We start from the raw sequence: 24,786 nt of genomic DNA, 5'->3' as shown, positions 1-24,786 counted from the left end.
GCTCTGTATCAACTCCATCTGATACGGAGGCTACGCCCCTACCTTCCCAATCATCTGCTCCCACTGGTGGTACATGCCCTGATCACCACTCGCCTAGACTACTGTAATGCGCTCAACGTGGGGTTACCCTTGAAAACGGTTCGGAAGTTATAGCTGGTACAAAATGCAGCGGCATGTCTGATTACAGGCGGCCACCGTAGAGATCACATCACTCCTGTGTTGAAGGAGTTGCATTGGTTGCCGGTTGTGTACCGAGCCCAATTCAAGGTGTTGGTTTTAACCTTTAAAACCCTATACGGTTGTGGCCCAGCTTATCTGAAGGAGCGCCTCTAGCATCGACGGGGATGCCGCTCAACAAGATCAGCCTCAGAAGGCCTTCTCTGGATCCCACCAGTCAAAACAGCTAGACTGGTGAGGACTCGAGAGAGGGCCTTCCCAATTGTGGCCCCCACCCTGTGGAATTCTCTCCCAGGTGATTTACGCCATGCCCCGTCTATAATGAGCTTCTGCCGGACCCTGAAGACCTGGTTTTTTAGGCAGGCGTTTGGAACGAGCTAATTTTACTGTGTTTTAAACTTTTAACTGTTTTATATACTGTTTTATTGTGTACGTCGCCCAGAGTGGCCACTGGCCAGATGGGTGACTAACAAATCTCATAATAAATAAATAAATAAATAAGATGCATTTTTTCTTATTGTAACAGTGCAATCAAATAATGTATTTGGACAATTCTCTTAAATGTAGTTCCAGAGCCTTGAGGTGGACATAGCTGGTTTATATCCTCATTCGGTAACTTGAGTGGGCAAAGTCACTAAGTCTGCTGGAAGACTCCCTTATTACTTATCATAATTCCTACAGCCATTTCCTACTCCTCCTTACTTTATTCTCTGTGCTGCATAGTTGGTCTTCATAATTTTGTTTCTTTTTCATTCCCTGAAGGTGTCAGACCTGATGTTTCTCAAGTTTCTAGGTACGTAAGGCTGTGCTAAAGCAAGGTAGTCTGTAAAGCAAGAAACAGCGAGCACATCATTTCTAGTTGCAGGGAAGCCTGATTTGGAGACCTCTGTTGGGTCAGGGGGAACATTAACCCTACTACTTTAATATTTGCTGTTGTCAGGCTTTGCGGAAAGGTGACTGAGCAGACAGGGCTGCAAGCACACACCCTCGCTCTTCTCCCCCATGCAATGGGAAATGCATGAGGGGAAACTGCTGCCTCCACACTCCACAGGGTTTAGAATTTTATATAAGGAGATTCCCTCTGTGGTGTTAAACAATGTATTTATTAGGCTGGAGTTATGGTACTCTAGTCTAGAGGCCTAGTTGTGTGCTCCCTTAGGTATAATGTAGCTTCCTGTCAGGTGATACCACCCCTTTCTATTATTGGTCAGTTCTAGTTTCCTGCAGTTAGTTTTTCCCTCCAAAGCTTGTCTCGGTTTGTTTCAGTCATTGGCAAAGCTGGTAGCAAGCCTTATAGTTTCAGATGACAACACTCCTTTTCTTACCTGTCTTTTTCTGTCTCAGAAGCTGTCTCTCTGCCAGAACTGTCTCTCTGCCATCAAACTTCTCCACCACCATCATCATCCTCAGTTCACTATCCCCAGAGACTGTAACCTTTTTTTGGACATTCTGTATGCCATTTGTTTATTTGGTTTAATAAAAGAGTTCCTGATTAAAAAGAGAGATTGAGTTGACGGACAAAGTGTGTTTCAGAACCATGGGCTCAGAACAGTAAAAAAGGGTGCGTTGTACTTCCTTCTGAAGTCTTGCAAGCAAGCGAAGTAGAATTTAAGCTCCCTGCTAAAAAAAAATCCACTTGGCTTTTCTTACACGTTTCTGGCCTGTTTGTCTCACAAAAGAGCTAAGGCCCACTCAGAGCAATCGAAAGACTGTTCGGCTGCACATTACTCCAGAAGCAGTCTGGAAACTCATACATAGAGTTCTCCAACCCCACCCCCTGCCAGCAGCAGACAGAACAAAGCATATGACTATTCTAGCCATGCTGAAGGCAGTAGCCCACCAGCTATTCATGAAGCCTGACTGCTCAAGGCAAGCCCTCTGACCACCTTGTACTCAGCTCCAAACTCAAGTTCTGGGTGTGAAATCCAGTTTGGCCTACAAGGAGCCAGCCCTGTTGCTTCTCACCCTTGAGTGAGTGCCACAGTGACACCTGCTGGACTCCAAGCATAATTGCAGTTGTGCTGCCCACATTAGAAATTGCAGCCATTTTTGAAAGCTTCTGCAGACTGTGCAAAACAATACTGTACCATTTCCCAATGGAGCAAATTGCAATGGAAGCAGTCAGGATGGGTCTGAAAGCACTGCATCCCAATCAAACAAAAGAACAGTAAAGCTAAATTCTAAAATGAGGAAGTCTTTAGAAGCTCAAGAGGCTGAACTCTCCATGAAGTGCAGCAGAGCTGGGAAAAAGTGGAGAGTGGCCTGGAAGTATCCAGAACAGCCACCATCCTGGAAGACATGCAGAAAGTCAGCACAGACCTGGCAAAGCACTACATAACCTGGTTTGGCCAGACACAAAATCTCTATCACACCGGGCCTAGACAGACTGAACTCAGAAACAAGCCTGAGTAGAAATGTGAAGGCCTGGGGAAAAAACAGGGGGGAGATCAGAAAAAAATGTTGTTGTTGTTGTTTTTTAAATGGAAAAATTGGGAAAAAATGAAGAAAAATGGATTATGGAATGTTTTATTTTAGCATGATGAATAAAATGTTTCATTGAATATTGCCCCCCCTTTCTCAGCTCTTTTTATGGGATGGATGCATTATGTCTGCTTGACACTGTGGAGGACTAGGGAGACATAAATAAATAACAACCACCTTGACTGTGGGGTGTTGTTGAGAGGCTTCTGTTTGGGTAAAAGTTTAATTTCTGATGGTTGGTTTTTTTGTTTTGCTGTTATTGGGATTATGCTTTTGTATTTTATTGTTGGATTTTATTAGGAATTGTAAGGCTATATCATTTTATTGTATGTTTTTATGATGTTTTTGTTAACGTATTGACCATTTGAATTAATTTCTTACAGTGAGTTGTGTAATTTTTTTCTGTTCATGTTGTGAGCCTCCTTGTGCATAAATTGTTATGGAAAGGCGGCATACAAATAAACTATTATTATTATGTTATTATTATTATAACTGCCCTAACTCTAGCTGCAGCGGAGGCAGATGCTGAAGCTGCACTTGATTTGAGAACATGCAGTTTGCCAGGAGAGAGTCCATCCTATGAGTAGCAGCTGCTTGGGAGAAGACAAAGATGGATGGGAAATTGGCTGTGCTTGAAGAAGAAAAAAACAGCTACCTGGGCCATTGCATGAGGCAAGGTCCTAAAAATAGTGATGAAAGGGGGAGAGACAGATTTCCACCCTGAGGAGCTAGAAGAGGTGGACCATGCTCAACTCCTATAAGCATACATATCAGACCAGGCAGCTTCACAGTTTGAGTCCATAAGGTGTGATCCTAGCCACAGCCCGAACATGCCTGCCAGCCTGATTCATGTAGGACTTAATACACAGAAGCTTCTTATTGGGTCCGTACAGCAGATGCACGCACTGGGAGCGATCCATTGGGCAAGAGAGCTGGAGTCCAGGAGCCATTCAGTCATGCTGCCCCAAGATAGATGACATCCAACCTTTTCCCAGTGAGGACCCCCTGCTGACGGTTCTACCAAACAGGCCCAACTTCCATGTGCTCTGGGAAGCCTCACAGGTAACCCCTCCAGAAACTTACATTGCCCCCCACAAAGGCCATTGGGGGCTATGGGATACCCCAGAGCACACCTCAACTACTCCAACTTGGCTGCCCAGCTGTCTAGATGGGATCTGTTATCCAGAGGGCTTACAAAGTTTAGCGACAGACCAGAAGATTCCAGACCCTGGAAAGGCATGTTCCTAACCACCACCCAAGGTCTAGAGCTGTCAGCTGCTGAAGGGTTTAAGCTCATGACAGCCTGGCTGGGACCTGATTCTGCAGCCAAAGTACAGCACATCAGGGCAGCATGCATAGACAAACCTGAGGAAGTGTTGTGTCAAGTTTGGGACAGACTGTACACATGCTATGGTGCTCCTGCAGAGATTGAAAGTGCCCTTATGGCAAAACTAGAAAACTTCCCCATGGTAGTCAGTATAGACTATTGTAGGCTGTGGGACCTAGCTGATCTCCTAGAGGAGCTTGCAGCTGCCAAGGCAAACCCGCATCTCTCAGGACTCTTGTGCCTCGACCGCTAACTGTCCCAAAAGTGCATCATAATGAAGCTGCCGCACCTGATACAAGAGAAATGGAACTTGGCACTCGCCAACTACAGGGAATGGTACCAAGGCATCTATCCTCCCTTCTCCTTGTCAACTTCATCCAAAGAGTCTCCAAACAGATGAATGATCCCTACTGTGTCAGTTCTGCATCAAGATCCAAAGATCCTACTCACGGGAAGACATCTGTACATGGCACCAGACCTAGAGCAGTTGCAACTGTCCACAGAACATAGGTTACAGATCTCACAACTATGCCCAAGAAACAGGAAAGCCCAGACCATGTCTGCCCATTACACAGGAGGCCCCATGGTCTAAAGAGGTGCAGAGCCTTCAGAGAGAAGCCACTTGAAGAATGCAGGGCCCTACTGATGGACTACAAGATTTGCTTCAGGTGCTGCACCTCCACTGAACACTTTGCTAAAGATTGTAAGGTCATCATTAAGTGCACTGAGTGTAGCAGTACTAAACATGTTACTCCACTGCATCCTGACTCCAGCAAAGCAATCCAGTCCTCATCTGTTTGCCCTGCCACCAACCACGGCAGGGAGGGAACTAGCAAGAAGACTGAGCCTGACATCTCCACAGGCCAGTATACCAAGGTGTGTGATCCAGGGCACAAAGGAAGGCCCTGCTACAGCATATGCCTAGCCAGAGTGTACCCTGAAGGGCATCCAGAAATAGCTGTAAAAATGTACGTCATGCTAGATGATCAGAGCAATCAGTTATTGGCAAGACTAAATTCTTTAAATTGTTCAGTCTCCATGGGAATGAGACCCATACATCCTTGAGACGTGTATAGGTGTTACGCAGGGAGAAGGGCCACTGGTTTCCTGATTGAATCATCCAAGGTGAGGTGCAGAACCCCTTACCTTCACAGCTAGAATGTGATGCCCAACTGAATAGGTGTGACCAAATCCCCACACCAGAAGTTGCCTTCAGCCAGCCACATCTTAAGCCGATTGCCAGCCACATACCCCCTCTAGATCCAGATGCCCAGATTCTGCTCCAGCTGGGGACACACATACCAGAAGTACATGTGTCCCATGAACAACTTGCTGGAGCTTATGGTGCCCCCTATGCCATAAGCCAATGGTGTCCTGGGTCATTGTGGACAACATCTATGTAGTCAAGACTTAAGCAAGACTACACGAGTGTCTTCACTAGAAGTGTTCTGGAGAACAGACACCCTTCGTTCTTAGAGCCATGTCCAGGACACCTAACCATGAAGGAAGACCTCTTCTTTAGAGGGCCTCATCAATCCCCAAGGAGAGACATTCCTTTAGGAGCCACAATGTTCCAGACAACCAAGGATGACAGCTCACCTGCCCTGTCTATAGAAGACAAGCCATTCCTGAAAATAATGGACAAAGAATTCACTCAGAATGAATTCAACAGTACGGTTGCACTGCTCCCATTCCACACACTCAGACACTGCCTGCCCAACAACCATGAGCAGGCCCTTTCATGGCTCATCACCTTGCTGTGCATCCTGGAGAGAAAATCTGAAATGAAAGCCAACTTTGCGGAGTTCATGTACAACATGTTGAAGAACAAGAATGCATAACTTTCACCACCTCTGAGAGAAGGTGAAGAGTACTGGTACCTCCCGTCCTTTGGTATGTACCACCCACAGAAGCCAGGCCAGATCTGGGTGGTATTTGACTCTAGTGCACAGCTCCAAGGGTTTTCCCTGAACAAGGCTCTCCTTCCCGGATCAGATCTGACCAACAGTTTGCTAGGTGTTCTTATCCTCTTCAGGAAAGAAGCCATCGCAATCACCGCAGACATCCAACAAATGTTCTACTCCTTCATTGCCAGAGAGGATCACCACAACTACTTGTTGTAGCTATGGTACAGTGACGAGCATCACAACAAAAAAGTGACTGAATACTGCATGGGAGTCCATGTCCTCAGAAATGGATCCTCCCCTGTGATAGCTAGCTATGGACTGCACTGTATTGCACAACTAGGTGAAGAGAAGTATGGCTGCCATGGCAGGCAGTTTGTAGAAAAAGACTTTTATGTGGACAATGGCCTAAAGCCCTTGCCCACCACAGAAGAGGCTATTGACCTGATGAAGAGCACACAGCAGATGATAGCTGCTGCCAACTTGTAGCTCCACAAAATAGCCTCCAACAGCCCTCAGGTGATAGAAGCATTTGTTCCTGAAGTTCACGCTAAAGGCCTGAGAGATTTAGACTTGGGTTCTCACACCTCACCAAACCAATGCAGCCTAGGGCTGAGTTGGGACCTTAAAGGTCACACTTTTACATTTTCATTGTCATCTCAAGAGAAACAGTTCACCAAACGTGGTGTCCTATCAACAGTGAACAGCTTATTTGACCCCCTGGGTTTTACTGCTCCTGTGACCACCCAGTGAAAGCACCTTTTGAGAATGATGTCTGCTGAAACTAAAGACTTATATAAAAGACAGTAGAGACAAGTGCAGATTCTTGCTAACACCTGGAAGCAATAGGGTAATCCCCAGCACAGATGCAAGGTCAAGACCAGAATTGTCAAGCATGATGCCCAAAATCACTAAAGTAGTACTCATTGTAGTCAAGGAAGAAGCTCAAACATGATTATACAAGATCTTTAGTCAGTATTGAAGCTGCATAATATGTTTGTTGGTAACATTGATTTTCTAGTATACAGGTGGTGGAATCCATAGAATTCCAGATGCAGAGTGTGAGAGTTAAAATTGCATAAAGGGAGATTCCCTCTGTTGTGTTAAACAGTGTATTTATTAGGTTGAATTAATGATACTCTGGGGACCTAGCTCTGTGCTCCCTTAGCTATAATGCAGCTTCCTGTCAGGTGATACCACCCCTTTCTATTATTAGTCAGTTCTAGTTTTCTGCAGTTAGTTTTTCCCTCCAAAGCTTGTCTCAGTTTGTTTCAGCCATTGGCAAAGCTGGTAGCAGGCCTTGTAGCAAGAGTTATCAGGTCTCTGGTTTTCAGCCGGAGTCTCTGATTTTTTGGGGGGCCCTCCGGCTAGCACCCCTTGATCTCCGGACTCTCGGCTTCAATTTAAAAAAAATAAAAACTTTCTAGGTGGTCTGGTTCCCGAGATATACACCAAAACCTCAGCCGCCCCCCGTGACCGTTTAATCTATTTAACTGATACGACGCTGAAGTTGGTTCCTAGTTCCAAGTTCCTTATTGGCTTGAAAGTTCAAAACACTAAAAAAAGAAGAGTTGACAACTACAGCAACTTCAAACCAAAATTAACATGTCTCTGGACCCCAAAATATATGTTGGGGTACCCTGTATGATATATCACTGTGATCGGGGGACTCTCCCCATCAATAATAACAATACATTTACGCAATCAAAATCATCAGGCTTCTGATATTATCATAAATACATAATGATGTCATAAAATCATAAAAAATAAGTAACTGGGGGTGCCCACCCCAAACTGCTCTGGGACAGGACAAATGGAACAGGACACAGAGGAGGGCATCTATGCAAAGTCAAAGCAGACCAAAACATACAGGAAAAAATAAGTAACTGGGGGTGTCCACCCCAAAATCTGCTTTGGGCCAGGACAAATCATATACCCCAGGAAAGGGGAGGGTGTCCTCTACGAGATGCCACTGCGTCCCGCCTGGCCCAGAGCTTCTGCTGGCCACAGGGCACAGAAGAGGGCATCTATACAAAATCAAAGCAGACCAAAACATACAGGAAAAATAAGTAACTTGGGGTGCCCACCCCAAACTCTGCTCTGGGCCAGGACAAATCATATACCCCAGGAAAGGGGAGGATGTCCTCTATGAGATGCCAGTGCATCCCATTCGGCCCAGAGCTTCTGCTGGGCACCGAGCATGCACGGGTGCATCAATGCAAAATCAAAATGGACAAAAACACATAGAAAAAATGAGTAACTGGGGTACCCACCCCAAACTCTGCTCTAGGACAGCACAAATCATATACCCCAGGAAAGGGGAGGGTGTCCTCTATGAGATGCCACTGCATCCCACCTGGCCCAGAGCTTCTGCTGGGTGCAGGACACAGAAGAAGGTGTCTATACAAAATGAAAGCAGAAAAAGACATACAGGAAAAATAAGTAATTGGGGGTGCCCACCCCAAAATCTGCTCTGGGCCAGGACAAATCATACACCCCATGAAAGGGGAGGGTGTCCTCTATGAGATGCCAGTGCATCCCCTCCAGCCCAGAGCTTCTGCTGGGTGCAGGGGAAGGATGAGGGCATCTATGCAGACAGAAAGGGTAGAGAATCTTCTTACTCTTACTCATTTCTCAGACCTCTTTCTGAAGTGAAGGGTCAAATCTGTAAAGAAGTTTGGAGCAGCCACATTAAAAGATAAGGGCAGGGCATTCCAGGCAGGGGGTTGCCAACTCTGCTTGGAGATAGATGTCTTTGCAGAGGATCCCTAGTCAAGCTTGGAGATAGATGTCTTTGCAGAGGATCCCTAGTCAAGCTTTACCAACAGCACAATCCAAACTATATCTACTCAGAAGTAAGTCCTGTTGAGTTCTATGAGGGCTTAGTCCCTTGGTATGTGTTTAGAATTGCAGCCTTCAGGGGCATCCATCTTTACTCCCGAATGCTCCCATCTAACATCTCCACAACACTAGGCTCCTTTCTTCCTACAGTGACCTTCTGGTAACTGGCCTGGCCTGAAGGCACTTAAACCCTTCTTGCTGAAAGCAAGTAGGCTAGATTAAATGTTCCCTACCCAGGCTCCATCTTTTAGCTAAGATGTCTAGCTTAATTTCCAGTCAGATTTTTTTTTTAATTGTATGCTCCAAGCAACTGTGATTGATGCTTAATGTATCATGCTTAATGTCATCACTCGGGCCTGCCCCGTGACATCACTCGGGCCCGCCCCATGACATCACTTGGGCCCGCCCCATGACATCACTTGGGCCCGCCCCTAAAATCTCAGGTTTTGGGATGCTTCTGACCTGGCAACCCTACTTCTAGCTCCAGAGGACAACACTCCTTTTCTTACCTCTCTCTCTCTCAGAAGCTGTCTCTCTGCCAGAACTGTCTCTCTCTGCCATCAAAATTCACCACCACCACCATCCTCAGTTCACTGTCCGCAGAGACTGTAAGGTTTCTTGGAGATTCTGTATACCAGTTGTAGATTTGGGTTAATAAAAGAGTTCCTGATTAAAGAGAGAGGTTGAGTCTGACAAAGTGTGTCTCAGGCCCACAGGCTCAGAACAGGAACACCTCAGCAGGGCTTGGATGTCCTTAGAAAGTGAAGTCTTTTAAAAGGTTTTCAGTTGACCTTCACTAAATGATGAACTATATTTGAATACTGTCTCCTCATTTCTTAGGCGGCGCTCATCAGAGCTACATCAATAACACCTTTTTGAAACAGTATGTGAAAGCATGCTAATTATTTCCTGGCTTTTCCCCAGCTTATGCTGTTTACAGTGCCTCTGTCTGGTTTATAGTTTAAAAGCACTGAGGGCTAGATTACATTTATGCCTGGAAAAGACCCAGTTTACCTGAAGGAGAAAATCCACAGGTGTGGTGTGTGGTATACATTGAAACCAATTAACTATCAGGCTATAGTAGAAATTAAGAAATGGCTTGGGTCACAAAGAGTAACATTATTAGGTAAAATTCTGTCTGGCTCTAGCATGGGCGTGAGGTTCTCGGTACTAATGAAAACTTGGCAGATAGATGCACAGTAAAAATAAATGGCATGTCTACTGAGATGACATGTATGAAATATTTTGAATACTTTGGAATGTGCATTAATGAACTGCTGTTAATGTCCTTATTTTTATTATTTGTACTTATTTTCTGCTCTTCACTAAATGGTCCCTTAGTGGATTACAATTATAATAAGTGCAACATACAATTAAAATAATAAAATAAAACCACAAAAACAACCAAGTTCTTCTAAGATACTGGAGGATATGATTTGACCAAGATTTAAATCTTTATTGCAAGACACGATATGTATTGATGACACTGAGAGACGTTTTCACATTCATGAAAATGGCAGCACCCCAAAGTATCTAAACTTTGATATTATCTGGGAGCCCTTTTAATCTGAATATATTGTAATCTCCTCCATGTAGCTCTGTATAAAAGACATAACCTTTTGGAACAAAGACAGTTTGTGTAATCAGAAACAACCATTTATCGGGATGCAGTATACTCCCTAAATTTGATAAATTATGATGAATTGTATTAATTTAGTAATCAAATCCATGTTGAAATGAATCATAGGAGCTCCTTGAATGCAAAGGCCACAGCAAATGTCCATTTTGACTCTGCAGTGCAGATGGCTATTATACAAAAGTAATTGTCATTGCTTTGTCATTTCTTACATTTAAATTTCAAATGAGACAGGAACCTGGCCTCTGGAAAACTGTGTTTTACATCTATTATGCAGCTACATGAAGAGTCTCATTTTAATGATCTCTCTGTAGTTTGGCTTTTTACATTAGATATGAATGCAACTTTCTGATTCTGTCATCTCTCCTTTTCAGAACATTGTCACAGCACTTCAATTTGCTGTCACAAATAGTGGCATATTTTAGATTTTGTGACTTACTGCAATAATGAAGTCTGTCTTTGACTTTCCCTCATATCTCACTCACAACAAAATACACTGTACGTACACCATGCTTTTGTCATCTTGCTGACGTCTTTATGGCCCTCTCCATTTTCACCAGAGTTACAACAGCACTCTCTTTGATAATGGTTCATCTTCATCAAGTACTAATTGCATTAAATTGTTTAACAACTATAGTATTGAGTTATTCACAAAGAACAAATGAAATGAGAAAAGAAAAAACTTGGAACAAAAGTATTTTGCCCATAAAACCCGAGGGGGGGGAATCTCAAGAATGTGATTGATGTCAGGCCTGTCATGAGCTGCCAGCACAGCCGAGCAAATGCCTGGGTCAAATGCCTGGGTCATGCCCAGAGGCCCCACTGAAGTTAATGTCTGGCACCAGCATTCCATCCCCCCTTTAGAAGGAAGTCACCAGGTAAGTGGTTGCAGCCACCAATACCATCTTTGTTTTCCCAAAAGTCTTCTGGACCCTATGAAATGTATTTTATCTCAAACTGCAGAGAACTGTGTCACAACATTTGAAAAAATGCCAAGTCCAATGAGTAGCTAAGTTTCAATCTGCACATTGATCTGAGAGGTGTGGATCAGTATGGTTTGCATGGGAATTCTCAAAAGAATTCTTCAAGCACCCCTACCTAAAATTGCTATAGACAACGCAAACATATCTGACAATTGTGTAAATATGTTCTGAAATGTGAAAAGATTTGCCAAAGATACATAGGAAGCTGTTTATATTGAGTCAGACCATTGGTATGTCTAGGTCAGTGTTGTTTACACCAACTGAAGCAGCTCTCCAGGATTTCAGGCAGGGGCTTTCCCCAGCCCTACCTGAAGATGCTAGGAATTTAATACTTTGCATGCAAAGTGGATGCTCTATCACTGAGCTGTGACCAAAGCCTGCATTCAGCTACATAGGAAAAGCAATTGCCACGTGAGTGTGGTGCACCCAATTTTTTTGAAAGAACATTTATATTATACTAATTAATGAACTAGTTCCATCTAAACAGAGTCTTTTCGCCTACTCAGCCATAGCTACTGTTTTAATTTCTAAGCTTAGTCTCTCAGCTGGAAGGATTACTTACACCATGCTCACTTTTTTATTGTGCATGGAGTCTTTCTTTTGCTTATATCCCAGCATCATCTTACTGCATTCCAGTACACCTCAGCTTTGTTCAAAGACTTAATTATAGGAACTAATTTCACTGAGAGGGAATTTATTGTGCAGGAATAAAATACGATGAAATATTTATCATTGCTACAGTCAGCAAAATACACTTTTTGTGAGCAACAGCAGGTAGATAGATAACATTTAGGGGAACTGTGTACAGTGGCAGACTTTCTGGATCACTAAATACACTCCTTTCAAGTACTATAGTAATATAATGATAAAAACTTTCTTCAAAGATTTATGGGCACAGAAAGGAAACTCTAAACCTGCCTCCCCCAACCCGGTGCCCTCCACATACTTTTGGACTGCAGCTCTCATCAGCCCCAGGCAGCATAGCTAATGGTCAGAGATGATTGCAGTAATAGTCCCACAGCATCTGGAGGGCTCCAGGTTGGGGAAGGCTGCACTACATATTGATTTTATTTTTCAATGGATTGGGAATACTTTTCTTCAACTTTAATCAGAGGTGCCATTTTTTAAACAGCCCTTCCCATAATTATTTACCTGCTGGGAAATTCTCATCAAAGAGGAAAAAATTCTAATTCTCTATCTGAAGTATATACTCTGCGAAGTAGACACTCTGCAGATTTATATAACTTGACAAATTCTGCAATTGTTGGCATTTGATGACTGGAAAGAGTTGACAGATCTTGAAGCAAGTAATGAGAAAATGATTTAGTATATTCTACTACAAAGAAAAGCTCCAACTTCCAAAATTATGAGTTGGAAAGAGATCATACAGTCTCACAGCATGCATGCTTACTCAGAAGTGCAATGTGATCTATGTAGAGCTGCTGTGTTTTCTTTCCACTGCAGTTTGTTGTCCTGCTGTCTGCTGTAGCAAAATTACATGACTTATGTAATTTACTAAATTAATTACGCAAAGTACATAAGTTTCGTCATTACATTATTCCACTCCATTAATTTCAATACGAAGGAAACACAATACAAATGGGGGGAGGAATAATCAGTTATGTATGATTTGTGGACTGAAAGCAATAACAACAGGGAATACTGATCATAATTGTTGGATTGATTCCTGTTCTGGACATGGGATGAATAAGTGAACATTGTCCATTTCTGTTCATATTTCTGTTTTTGCTGAATTCTCCAACATGGTGCACTTCTACATTGTGCATCTCTACCTTGTTGTTGTTGTTCTTGATGGTGCACCTCTGCCTTGTTATTTCTTACCTGTCCCTTACTATAAGATCCCAGGAAGGGTTTTTAGAATATTAAAATCAGCTGAAAAAATATAATCCTCCCCGGATGTTAAGTTCTACCAGGGAGAGTGACCTACCACCAAGTGTTATTCTCTATGTCACAATATGTGAAAGGACCTTTTCTGTGATGGTGGTAACCCAATTGTGGAACTTTGCCCCTCTGAAATCTTGCTGGTACCATGAAACCCACTTAAAATGTGGTTATTTAGCCAAGTTTGGGGCTAAAATTTTATGACAGCCTGTAATTTTGACTATTCTGCAGTTTTAATTATTGGGGTTTATCTGCTTTTTTGGGATAGACTGTGTGTTAGATGCGTGTCATACATATTATTGCTCCTCACCCTGAGATTTCAGGATATAGACATATTTTAAATAAATTGCACTGATTTCAGTGGAATTTACTTCCTAGCAAATGTGCAGTACATTATAGCTTAAGAAGATAAAAGGTATTTTGGAATGCAAACTCTTTAAAGTTGTAAAGCAGTGTAAACAAAGAACGGTAAAGGGTACATATGATAAAAATATGTGAATGGGGGGGTGTCTTTGGGTTTTGTTTCTTTACTCCAGCTATTCCTTCTGTTTATTTTGTGTTCATAAATGTGGGAAGTTAGAAGGGGAAAGTGAGACTTTTTTTCAGTACTAATTTTACAACTTTAGTTACACTGGTGCAACATAAGCATTAACTAAGCCACTTAGACATGCATGAGGTCACTGAATTCTGTGGAAATATATTACGGTAAGTGTCCATGAATCAGATTCTTATGCTGCAGTTGTTACCCAACTTCTTCTCTTTATGCACTCCTAAGTGGTCCCTTCTTTTTGAATTACAATGGAAGCTCACTATAATGTATCTCATTGTACTGTGGATTTGGCTATATTGCGGGTTTGACCATGTCCCCAAGGAAAATACTGTATACCCTATTTTTCTGTTATACCTTGGTGTTTTTTTTCATCCTCTGTGTTCCTTGTCCCTGGTGAGTCCTCTGCTTCCCATGGGTGTTTCTGAGTTTTTTCCTCTCAGTGTTCTTCTTAAAAATCTCTTTCCTGACGTCTCCCTTCCTCTGTTTTCTTTCCTGGTATTTTTTTCCCTAAGAGCAGCTTATCTCTCAAGCCTCTTCCAGGTTCTTTCGTTACTGTCTGTGGAGCTTTATATTTATTTTGTTAACCTGTTTTTCCCTCTCTGTTACCCTTCGTGCTCCTTCCTTTCCACACTGTTCCTCAGCCGCAGCAGGATTTTTTACTTTCTAGGAACCAGTACTCACTTCTTTAATCCTTTCAGTGCAGTTTTCATTACAACACGGAGGTCCTATAACATGAGTATATTATTTGCCCCCATCCAGAGATATAATTAGTTTTCACTATATATATTTGCATTATAAGAGAAACAGATTCAAATAAAAGATGGACCATCTATTACCTCCTTCTTCATCTTAGACAAGAGTTCATCAACCTTGGATTTCTAGAAGTTGTTGGACTACAACTCCCACCATCCTTGTCTATTGGAAAACTGGCTGGGGATGTTGGGATGATGAGTTGTAGTCCAACAATATATGGGGAGCCAGACTCCTCAACAGACAAAAATAGTGACACATTTAAAAGCAGTAGCCTATCAAGATATGTCAGCTAGATAGAGGGTGCTTTCACACATGGGGCTAATAGCGCTAGTTTTCCGAATTAAAAAGGTAGCGCTTCGCTCCATATTTAAAAAATCCCTTTCACACTGCAGTACCTGTTATACCGACATTTTGCGCAACAGTTGTTCACACAGAGCACAGTTTTTCTCCCCCCCCCTTCATTCGGCCTCATGTGACACTGGATGAGCTGGTTTGAGGCCTGTTCTTTCGGCGCGTGGGGGGGTTGAAAGAGTCCCAAACGCGATCAGCTGAGAGGCGCGGCAGCGCAGCAGCAGAGGCTCTGCAGCACAGGCTCCTCTCTCAGGAGCAGCTGGGATCGTCCGGGAGACATGACGAGGGCCGTTGGTAAGGGTGGGAACGCACTGCATGCTGGGAGGGCTGTTGGTAAGGGCGGGAACGCACTGCATGCTGGGATGGCTGTCACGTGAGCAGCGGCAGCTAGCGCAAAACTCCCGCGATCTTCCGTGTCCCTGGCCTTGCTATTGGAATTTTTGAGGTATCATTTATTGCAGAATTTAGCGCTAAACTTCCACTACATTCCACCAGAATTCCAGAGCTACCCGGTATGTCATGTGAAAGCTCAATTTTTATGCGCAAATTAATAGGAAATAAATCATCAGAATAACAGAATAAAGTGCAGTGTGAAAGCACCCATAGTAACAGATAACAAAGAAGTATAGTAGAAGAAATAAAAAGAAAAGTTAATTAAATGCTGCAGCAGTATCTGCAGTACAAGCAGGGTTACCCCCAGAGTCTCTGCTCAAAAAGAGAATTTTACAAAGACGTTTCAGCCATTTTTATCTGCAGTACTTATTTACATCAGATGGAATTTGGAGTGAGGTGCCGCAATTCAGAAAACTCAATATCAAGATGTTCTGCCATCTATAACTAAACTAACTACTGTAGATTTACATCTCCAACTTATCTACCAGCACCCTGTTATGAGTGCAGTGCTTGTTGGTGCTTCATGAATTTAGTTTGTATGTTTTGGGAATGCCTTGTTGTATGATTTTTACAGGATGTGGAATCTAGAATGAGTCTTCTTTGTCTTCTAGTCTGAATTTTACTTTTAAATTTGAATTCTGGAGTTTCCTTAAAGCTTAAAAATTAGAAATGTTTAAAAATGGTGGTTCTCTCTCTCCCTGAAAATAATATTGGGACAGGGGACAGGTATGTCTTTGATGTGTTATTCAGATGCTTTGAGATGTTTTCTAAAGAAGTTTGATTAAGGGCAAACTAGATGTGGCATTGTTATGCAGTTCACTCTTTTGTAGCAGATTTTTTTTTAAAAAAGAAACCATAATGGGGGCCAATTGGCACCATGGCATGGAAGAAGGGGACTTTAGTGTTTTACTCCTGCTGTGGTCCCAATCGTAATTTGTAATCAATGGAGGAAAGGTCCAAGGGTTGCCAATGAGACCTTTCTTCCCATTACAAAAAGCAGTAATGTTTTAAAATTGGTCCACTATAAAGCAGGGATGCAGGACTTGCGGCCCTCCAGATACCATTGGATTTACTGTATGTTGTACTCCACTTTGATAGATTCTTCTGAAAGTGCGGACTAAAAATAAACACATTCAACTCTCATAACTTCTGACCATTGACCATGCTGGATAGAGCTGATGTGAGCTGTAGTATCTGAATACATGATGTAGTATCTGGATTAATGTTCTCCCCTGAGCCCCCCTTCTCACTGCCCTGTTGGTCATTAAGTGGCAAGGATGATTACCTTTTTCTGCTTTGAAAGGTATATAGAACTGAAGGAGAAAGAAGTGTGACAATTTTTCCCATTTCTATGTGCTTTTCAAGGCTCAGATCCTAGTAGAACTAACATTCAAGCAGATCACTTCTGAAAGTGAAGTGTGTGCATGTGGTTCCTTTTTCTGTGTCTTTTTTAGGGAGGGTGATGCAGGGAAGGGTGATGCTGCTCACGACACTCACTCAAAACCCTAAATGTATCCCTGGAGTTAAAAAGGTTGGAAACCCCTGATTTGGAGTATCACTGGTTCCTCTTCCCTCTTATAAGTTACAGCTATTTTCTACACTAGCACTGCAACTGCCCCATAAAGGTAGCATAAGAATGAGCGTTTAATGGGGACAGAAAAGAGTTTGCCTGTACTAGCAGTAATCTATGATTGTTGAAAAGAAATGTCATGAAAGTTACCACAATGAAAGACCAATAGTCTTTTTTAACTCTCTTCCAATTTTGATAGAGCTGTTCTGTGGCACAACTATCCGTAATTAAAAATCAGCACTCAAAATGTTCTGTATCTGAAAGGTTACTGTTTAGAATAATCCAAGAACTGCTAATAATCCAATAAAAGCTTTTCTGTAAGGGAGCTAAAACTCCAGGAGATGGGATCTTTAATTATATTCTCCTCTGAAATACCCTCTTCAAGTTTATAATCTTTAGATATCAGTATTTATGAATCAAATGATTCTTTTAGTTTTATCACAGGAAGAGAAAATCCATCTATTACCTTCTGCAGTGACCCAGAACTTTGTGGGACCCCTTCCTCAGCATGAGGAAAAATTATTTAATATTTTATTCTGATCTTCAGAACATAGAGTGGAGCATGTCTCTTTCAGAGCTTTGCTTATTACTGGTCTATATTATCTGCTATTTCTGTTGCTTTTTCTCCTCCCCTTTTTCCTGAACATTTTTGCAAAGCCCTGATAATATTGAATGGGGGGGGGATACATCAAGTATAGTGCATGGGAGGAAAGAAGACCAGTTGACAACACTATTTTCAAACTCAACACATAGTTAACAATGATTTATTATACTAACATTACTCTGTTGTCATTGTTTTTGAGTTACACTGCTGATTGAGGTGATGATGGTAGCCTTTAATATTCATTAATATTCTTATCCTGTCTCGCTAGCTGTATAGCTTTCCATTACGTGTGTGTGTGTGTGTGTGTGTGTGTGTGTGTGTGTGTGTGTAGGGAGGGGGCAATAAGGTAGTAATGACTAATGGTACTAGTAGCTTTATAAATACAGTAGTGCCCCGCTTTACGGCGTTCCGTTTTCCAGCGTTCTGCTGATGCGGCGGCTTTCAATTAGGGGAAATTCCCCGTTTAAAGCCAATTTTGCGCTTTTGCGGCATTTTGACATCTTTTTCACGCAGTGCAACCCATTATAGTCAATGGGTTCTGCTTTACGGCGATTTCCGCTTTACGGCGGGGGCCTGGTCCCTAACCCGCCATATAAGCGGGGCCCTACTGTAGATTTTAAAAGAAAACATGATTCTCTGAGCTTCTCAGAGTCAGTCTCATACACTGCTGTACAAAACTGAGGTCATTCTGAAGTACACAAGTTTTCAGTCTCATCATCAGTTCATTATAAATTAATATCATGTTTTTCATTAATTTATTTTAATGTTGCCTATTTATGTTAATAAATTTAATTATTTACATTTTGTTTTATTTTTATTATAAAAATGTATTTGTTAAATGATTTATTGATTTCATTTCCTTTTTATGTTTAATTTCCAATTAACTTTTTGATATAATAGTATTATTCCATGCAGCAATGGCCAAAGTGATCCCCCCCCCCGGAAGATTAAATAAAGTAAGCTTTACAAATCCTTTTACCTTCCCCCCCAATAGGACATGTCTTGCTAATTATTTGTTGTTCACACGCAGACAATGATTTAAAATATTTTGTTTTATTTCTTGTCCTCTGGGAGTAGATGGCTCCTTGCTGAGGGGCAATCAATAATAAAGGTTCAGAAGAGGGCAACCAGAATGATCAAGAGGATGGAGAGACTCCCTTACGAGGAAAGGTTGCAGCATTTGGGGCTTTTTAGTTTAGAGAAAAGGCGGGTCAGAGGAGACATGATAGAAGTGTATAAAATTATGCATGGTATTGAGAAAGTGGATAGAGAAAAGTTTTTCTCCCTCTCTCATAATACTAGAACTCGTGGACATTCAAAGAAGCTGAATGTTGGAAGATTCAGGACAGACAAAAGGAAGTACTTCTTTACTCAGCGCATAGTTAAACTATGGAATTTGCTCCCACAAGATGCAGTAATGGCCACCAGCTTGGATGGCTTTAAAAGAAGATTAGACAAATTCATGGAGGACAGGGCTATCAATGGCTACTAGCCGTGATGGCTGTGCTCTGCCACCCTAGTCAGAGGCAGCATGCTTCTGAAAACCAGTTGCCGGAAGCCTCAGGAGGGGAGAGTGTTCTTGCACTCGGGTCCTGCTTGCGGGCTTCCCCCAGGCACCTGGTTGGCCCCTGAGAACAGGATGCTGGACTAGATGGGCCACTGGCCTGATCCAGCAGGCTCTTCTTATGTTCTTAATGGGCCTATTGAAAGGCTGATCTACATGTCTAGAGATGTGGTCCAGCACAGTCCTGTTGCTATAGGTACTATTGCAGGAGAGTGATTCCCCCCCCCAAAAAAAATTCTGGGACCATCTCTCTCTGTGTGCTAGTCTGGTGTGAAGCTGGAAGCCTAAAATCTAACGGGGAAGCAAGATCTGTTGGAGAGTTTATGCTGAGATTCTCTTATCTTATGCTCAGGTTGCATATGTGCAAATAAAACTATAATAAAGACATCACAGTCTTTCCTGACCATCATTCCAAGAAACCGAACCCTAGGTAAATGCAGGAACAATTGGAAGTTTTTCACTGGTTAGAGATTGGGGTGCACATAACAATATGCTCTGCACATCTGGATTTCACATTAACTTAAATGGATGGAGAAACGTTGGCATGCATGTGTAGAACTGCTTCTATATTAAAAGAAATGAAGATGTTTGTACATATGGTGGATCTGTGTATGGGAGCTGCCAAACATAGGGAGTATATTAAATCATTCATCTCCCCTACCAGTTCTCAGCCAGGCACTCTTCAGTACCCTGTAATATGCCTGCCTGTTACTGTGAGTGGAAAGTTCTTTAGCATCACACATTGCTGGATCGGAATGTGTGTGAGACAGTATGAACTCCCATTCTGAGGCCTGCATGTGTTAAGTCAAGCACATAATCCACGTAGAAATATTGTACCAGTGGAAGTTTCAGAAACAAAAGAAGTCTGAACTTGCTACATTTTTAAATCTCTTTGGGGTGCAGTGTTTGGTATGAGACATAAAGGTGCACAACCTTTGATATTGCCAAAATGCAAATGTAGCAGCAGAGGTACTGTGAGTTGTATTTATAATTGGCCTCCCACGAGGTTTGTTATTCTAAAGTACAATGTTTTTCATTAGATGGGGTGGAACCAAGAGTAAGACCCTTCAAAATTAATCATAGCATTATTATTTTGAGTGGCCTAGTTACTAAGGAAGAAAAAAAATGACATATCCCCTTTTAAATTGGTGTGTTCTCCATCCCCCTTCTTTGCAAAACACATGTAGACAGTAAGTACAGAATGAATTTACCAAGTGTACTTTCTTCTTATCTCTTTAACAAATAGAACATAGATTTGAACAATGGAAAACTACTCTGCTATTTTACTATAATTTGCTGTCACCTGTTCTCTAAGTTCTATTGTTACAAATCCATTCTTACATTGTGGGAACAATTTTGCTTTTTTTCTTTCATGCAGCTCAAAGATGAGCTTAAATCACCCAAGAAAAAAGTATCTGCTTCTTGGGGTGGATATGCATCTTTACTTGGAATGTTTCTTTCCCCCCCTTGGTTTTGTATCTCCCACCACACACAGAGGCAAATGGGAACATTTCCAGTTACACACAAAGACATGATACCTAAAAGTATCCACAGCTGTGTACTAATGAAAGTGTGTGTTGTATCATATGCTACCACATATTTCCATCACGCTGGCATGGTGTTTCCTTATACAGATCCTTTGGGCTTCCAACATACAAGGTTCAAGTGTGTCTCAATTACTCAATTTTAGCCCTGCTTCTAAGTACATTTGTCCAAAATAAAGATCAGTCCAAAGTTTACTTGAGATTTTCATATACCAATAACAAAACCTCAAGTTTGCTACTGGTGGGATAATTTATTATAGCAAAGAAGTCACCCAGTGTTACAACACACAGGAATTGACTATGATAACCGAAAACTGATTTAATCATCAAGTTCAGAAAAGATTTAAATTACCAAGCAATAATAATTTAAATAATTTAAAAAGTCAGCAACCAGAACCTAGCATCACTTTTTAAATATGAGAAGAAAACATATTCTAACTTGATTTGGCTGAAAGCAAACCACAATATAAACATAGTTTACTGATTTCAGAGAGGCCGCTGGATTGGTTTACTGAGTATACCCGCTGAAATCAGTAGACTTGAACCCATTGATTTCAAAGGTTATACCCACAGAATCACATAGTTAGGTATCACTTATTGTTGTTTTTAACGATTTATTGTGTATTTTGCATTCCTCATGTAAAGGCGCACACACACAATGGTAGATAACCTAAGTGGGTACCAAGTAACTCCAGGACTGGACAATATCAAAATAAGACAATTGGGTGGGTTGAACGGCAAGCAGGGGTGTACTTAGCCAGTCCAAGTTTCAGCCCTTGTGCAGTTATAGCTCTGCAACACGTATATATCAGGTTATCATGAAGTATAATAAAGAAAGTGCAACAAATGCTCTTAACACTGCTTTTCTTTCAGTTTGATATTGAATGTATCCAGGAGTGGGCCTTTGAACCTTGGTGCTCCTCTACTTAGGGAGTGGATTGCTTTTTAAAAATCTTGTAGCTAGGCTCTGTGGGGGTAATCTGTAAATTGGTTTAACTGCACAAATAACAGCATTACATTCTCATACATTTGAAATAGGCAATATTGCATTTTCAAGAACATGCTTTATATATAGCAACTTGGCTCAATGTGCATTTTAATGCAAAATGTTTTGTCCACAATACTTTGTTAGCCTTTGTCAACAAAAACCCTTTTAGATACGAAACAAACATGAAAAGTATGTGTAAATTAGTGGAGCGTTTTTTCTTCTAATTGGCTTTGCTGTAGTTAATAGGTATATGGCAAAAGCATCCAGATTAATAGAGCCCACCAGCTCTGTTTATGCAAGCTCATGAGTTATCCCTGCAAAATACATTTTATGGAATACCTGGGGAATTATTTAATAGTCAAAACGTATTGCATGCCTAAAGATATTTCTGAAATAGAATCAAAATTGCCTCTACCCATTGTAGGGTCCCAGCATGTCAGCAGTTATCATGGGGTTATAATTATTTTAATGTAAAATTGGAACAAGTTGCACACCGAGGCTGTAAAGAGAGAGTGCACCTGTAATTTGACATACTTCCATTTCAATAGGGCCTAATGCTTAGAGAAAGCAAAAATGCAAACATGGTAACATGAAGAGGTATCAATAGAACAGAAGCTATCCAATGGAGCAGCCTTCCCCAACCTAGTACCCCCTCCAGATGCTTTGAACTATAATTCCCATAATCCCTGACCATTGGCTGTGCTGGCTGGGTCTGATGTGAGTTCTAGTCAAAAACTTCTGAGGGCACCAGGTTGGAGAAAGATGCAATGTCAAATCAGATTGCCACCTTATGTTTGGGTGTAAGGACACCATATACTAGGATGACTAAAATAGAAAACCAGAGAGGATAAATGCATTTTTTGGTTTATTTGTTCGTTCTAATTTAAATATCTACCTGCCACATAGCTCAGAAGCCCGCCAAGGAACCTTCCACTAAAAACAACATAAAGGCAGCTTGCAGTGAAAAATAATCACAATTATCAGTTTAAAATCAGTATCTAAATTAAAGCACAATCAGATGAGATCATAAAAAAGAAGTAAACCAGCAATAAATAGCAGCCTTGGTATTAGGAACTAATAGGAGGATGCTTGAGGCATTCCGTCTTTCCAGATTCAGATACCAACCAATCCGATCTGCACCTCCCTGATTAACATGCAAGTTGGAATGCAGTTATCCACTGATAACTGTAGGCCAGTGAAAAGGCCTGTTCTCGTGTTGTCACCCTCTGAGCATCCTGTAGAGAGGGCACATGAAGAAGGGTCTCTCATGACACATGCAGATTCCAAGTTGTTTCATACAGGGACAGGTGGTCCTTGAGGTATTCAAGGCCTTAGCTACATAGGGTTTTATAGGTTAAAACCAGCATTTTTAATTGATTCTGGAAATTAATTGGTAGACAATGCAGCTATGCCTGAATTGGTGGTATATGTGCAAATCAGCTTAGTCTGGTCAGTAATCTGACCATCAAATTCTGCACCAGCTGCAGTTTGTGAATGGTCTTCAAAAGCAGCACCACATATAATGCATTGAAGTAGTCTAGCCTAGAGTTTATCAGATCACAGGCAACAGAAGTTAGGCTATCCCTGTCCAGATAGGGGTGCAGCTGTGCCACCAGTCAAAGCTGATGGAAGGCACTCTCTGCCACCATAGCCACTTGAGCCTCAAGTGATAGTAATGGATCCAGGAGCACCCCCAAGCTATGAACCAGCTCTTTCAGAGGAAGTGTAATCCCATGCAGAAGGGCCACCAACCCATCCATCCAGTCTGGAGAACCACATGCTAACAGTGCCTCAGCCTTGCCTGGATTAAGCTTCAGTTTATTGGCTGTCATCCAGTCCATTACCCAGGCAAGACACTGATTTATTGCATCCCGTCCCACTCTTGCTGGTGTAGAGGAGAAGTAGCACTGTGTGTCATCAGTATATTGCTGGCAATGTACTCCAAAACTCCAAATGGCCTCACTCAGTGGTTTCATGCAGATATTAAATAGCATGAGGGATAGAATTAAACCATGCAGACCCCACATTGAAGGTTCCACTGGGCCAAATGACATTCCCCTAGCATCTGAAGGCAACTATCCAAATAGGACTAGAACCACTGCAAAACAGTACTGCCTACCCCCAACTTAGACAGCCACTCCAGAAGAATACCATGATCATACGCTGAGAGATCAAGGATAACAGGGATACACTCCCTTAAACTGGACTTCTACCAGACTGCTCTTCAAATAGAGCACATGGAAGACAGAACATCTATTAAATACACATACTGATTTTAATTGCTTCTTTTATTTCTTGTATTGTATTGTGTTGTATTACAGTTTGAATTCTGTGGAATAGATACAATATATGAGAAATACAGAGTACAATATATGTAAAAGAAATAAAAGAAGCAATAAAATACAATTTTAAAAGGTAGTGTTGGAGGAGAATTTTGTTCATACCATAGACTGTGAAAAAGACAAATAATTGGGTCATAGAAGAAATTAAACCAGAACTATCATTAGAAGCTAAAATGATGAAACTGATGTTATCATACTTTGGATATTTAACGAGAAGACTGGATTCACTAAAAAGACAGTAATGCTGGGAAAAACAGAAGGGAGTAGAAAAAGAGGAAGGCCAAACAAGAGATGGATTAATTCCATAAAGGAAGCCACAGACCTGAACTTACAAGATCTGAACAGGGTGGTTCACGACAAATGCTATTGGAAGTCCCTGATTCATAGGGTCGCCATAAGTCATAGTCGACTTGAAGGTATATAACAACAACAGACTGACAGAAAAATCATTAAGTGGTCCACCAAGACCCTTATAAATTTTCAAGTGGTTCATAGGAAAAAAGGTTGGGAACCACTGAATTAGAGGATTGTCCTTTGAAAGCCCCTTAAATAAAGGACTGTCATCTGTAAAACAGGATACTTGGTCCCCCTAAATATACCCTAACTTTGTAAATAGCTGCTTGCCTGGCCAATTGTGGTAAGAATTGTCTCTGGAAGGTAGGCAATGAAGCTTTTAACCCCCCCCCCCATGTTTTTTAATGAATAACATTGGCAGAGGTTGGAAAAGTTACTTTTTTGAACTACAACTCCCATCAGCCCCAGCCAGCATGGCCACTGGATTGGGCTGATGGGAGTTGTAGTTCAAAAAAGTAACTTTTCCAAGCTCTGAATTGGTAAGTGCCAGCATATAGGAACATGTCCTATGGGTTAGAAATT

The 24,786-nt window shown here is 41.7% G+C and overlaps 1 protein-coding gene across 13 annotated transcripts in view; it reads left to right on the top strand.

Moving 5' to 3' along the window:
• LINGO2 (leucine rich repeat and Ig domain containing 2) overlaps window positions 1-24,786 on the top strand; it is a 982,977-nt gene that overhangs the window by 435,957 nt on the left and 522,234 nt on the right. The window lies entirely within an intron of this gene.

Source organism: Rhineura floridana, chromosome 1, assembly GCF_030035675.1.
Source record: "Rhineura floridana isolate rRhiFlo1 chromosome 1, rRhiFlo1.hap2, whole genome shotgun sequence".
In the NCBI taxonomy this organism is placed as follows: Eukaryota; Metazoa; Chordata; class Lepidosauria; order Squamata; family Rhineuridae; genus Rhineura; species Rhineura floridana.
Note: the sequence above shows the minus strand (reverse complement) of the source record. Positions and strands in the feature narration are given on the sequence as shown.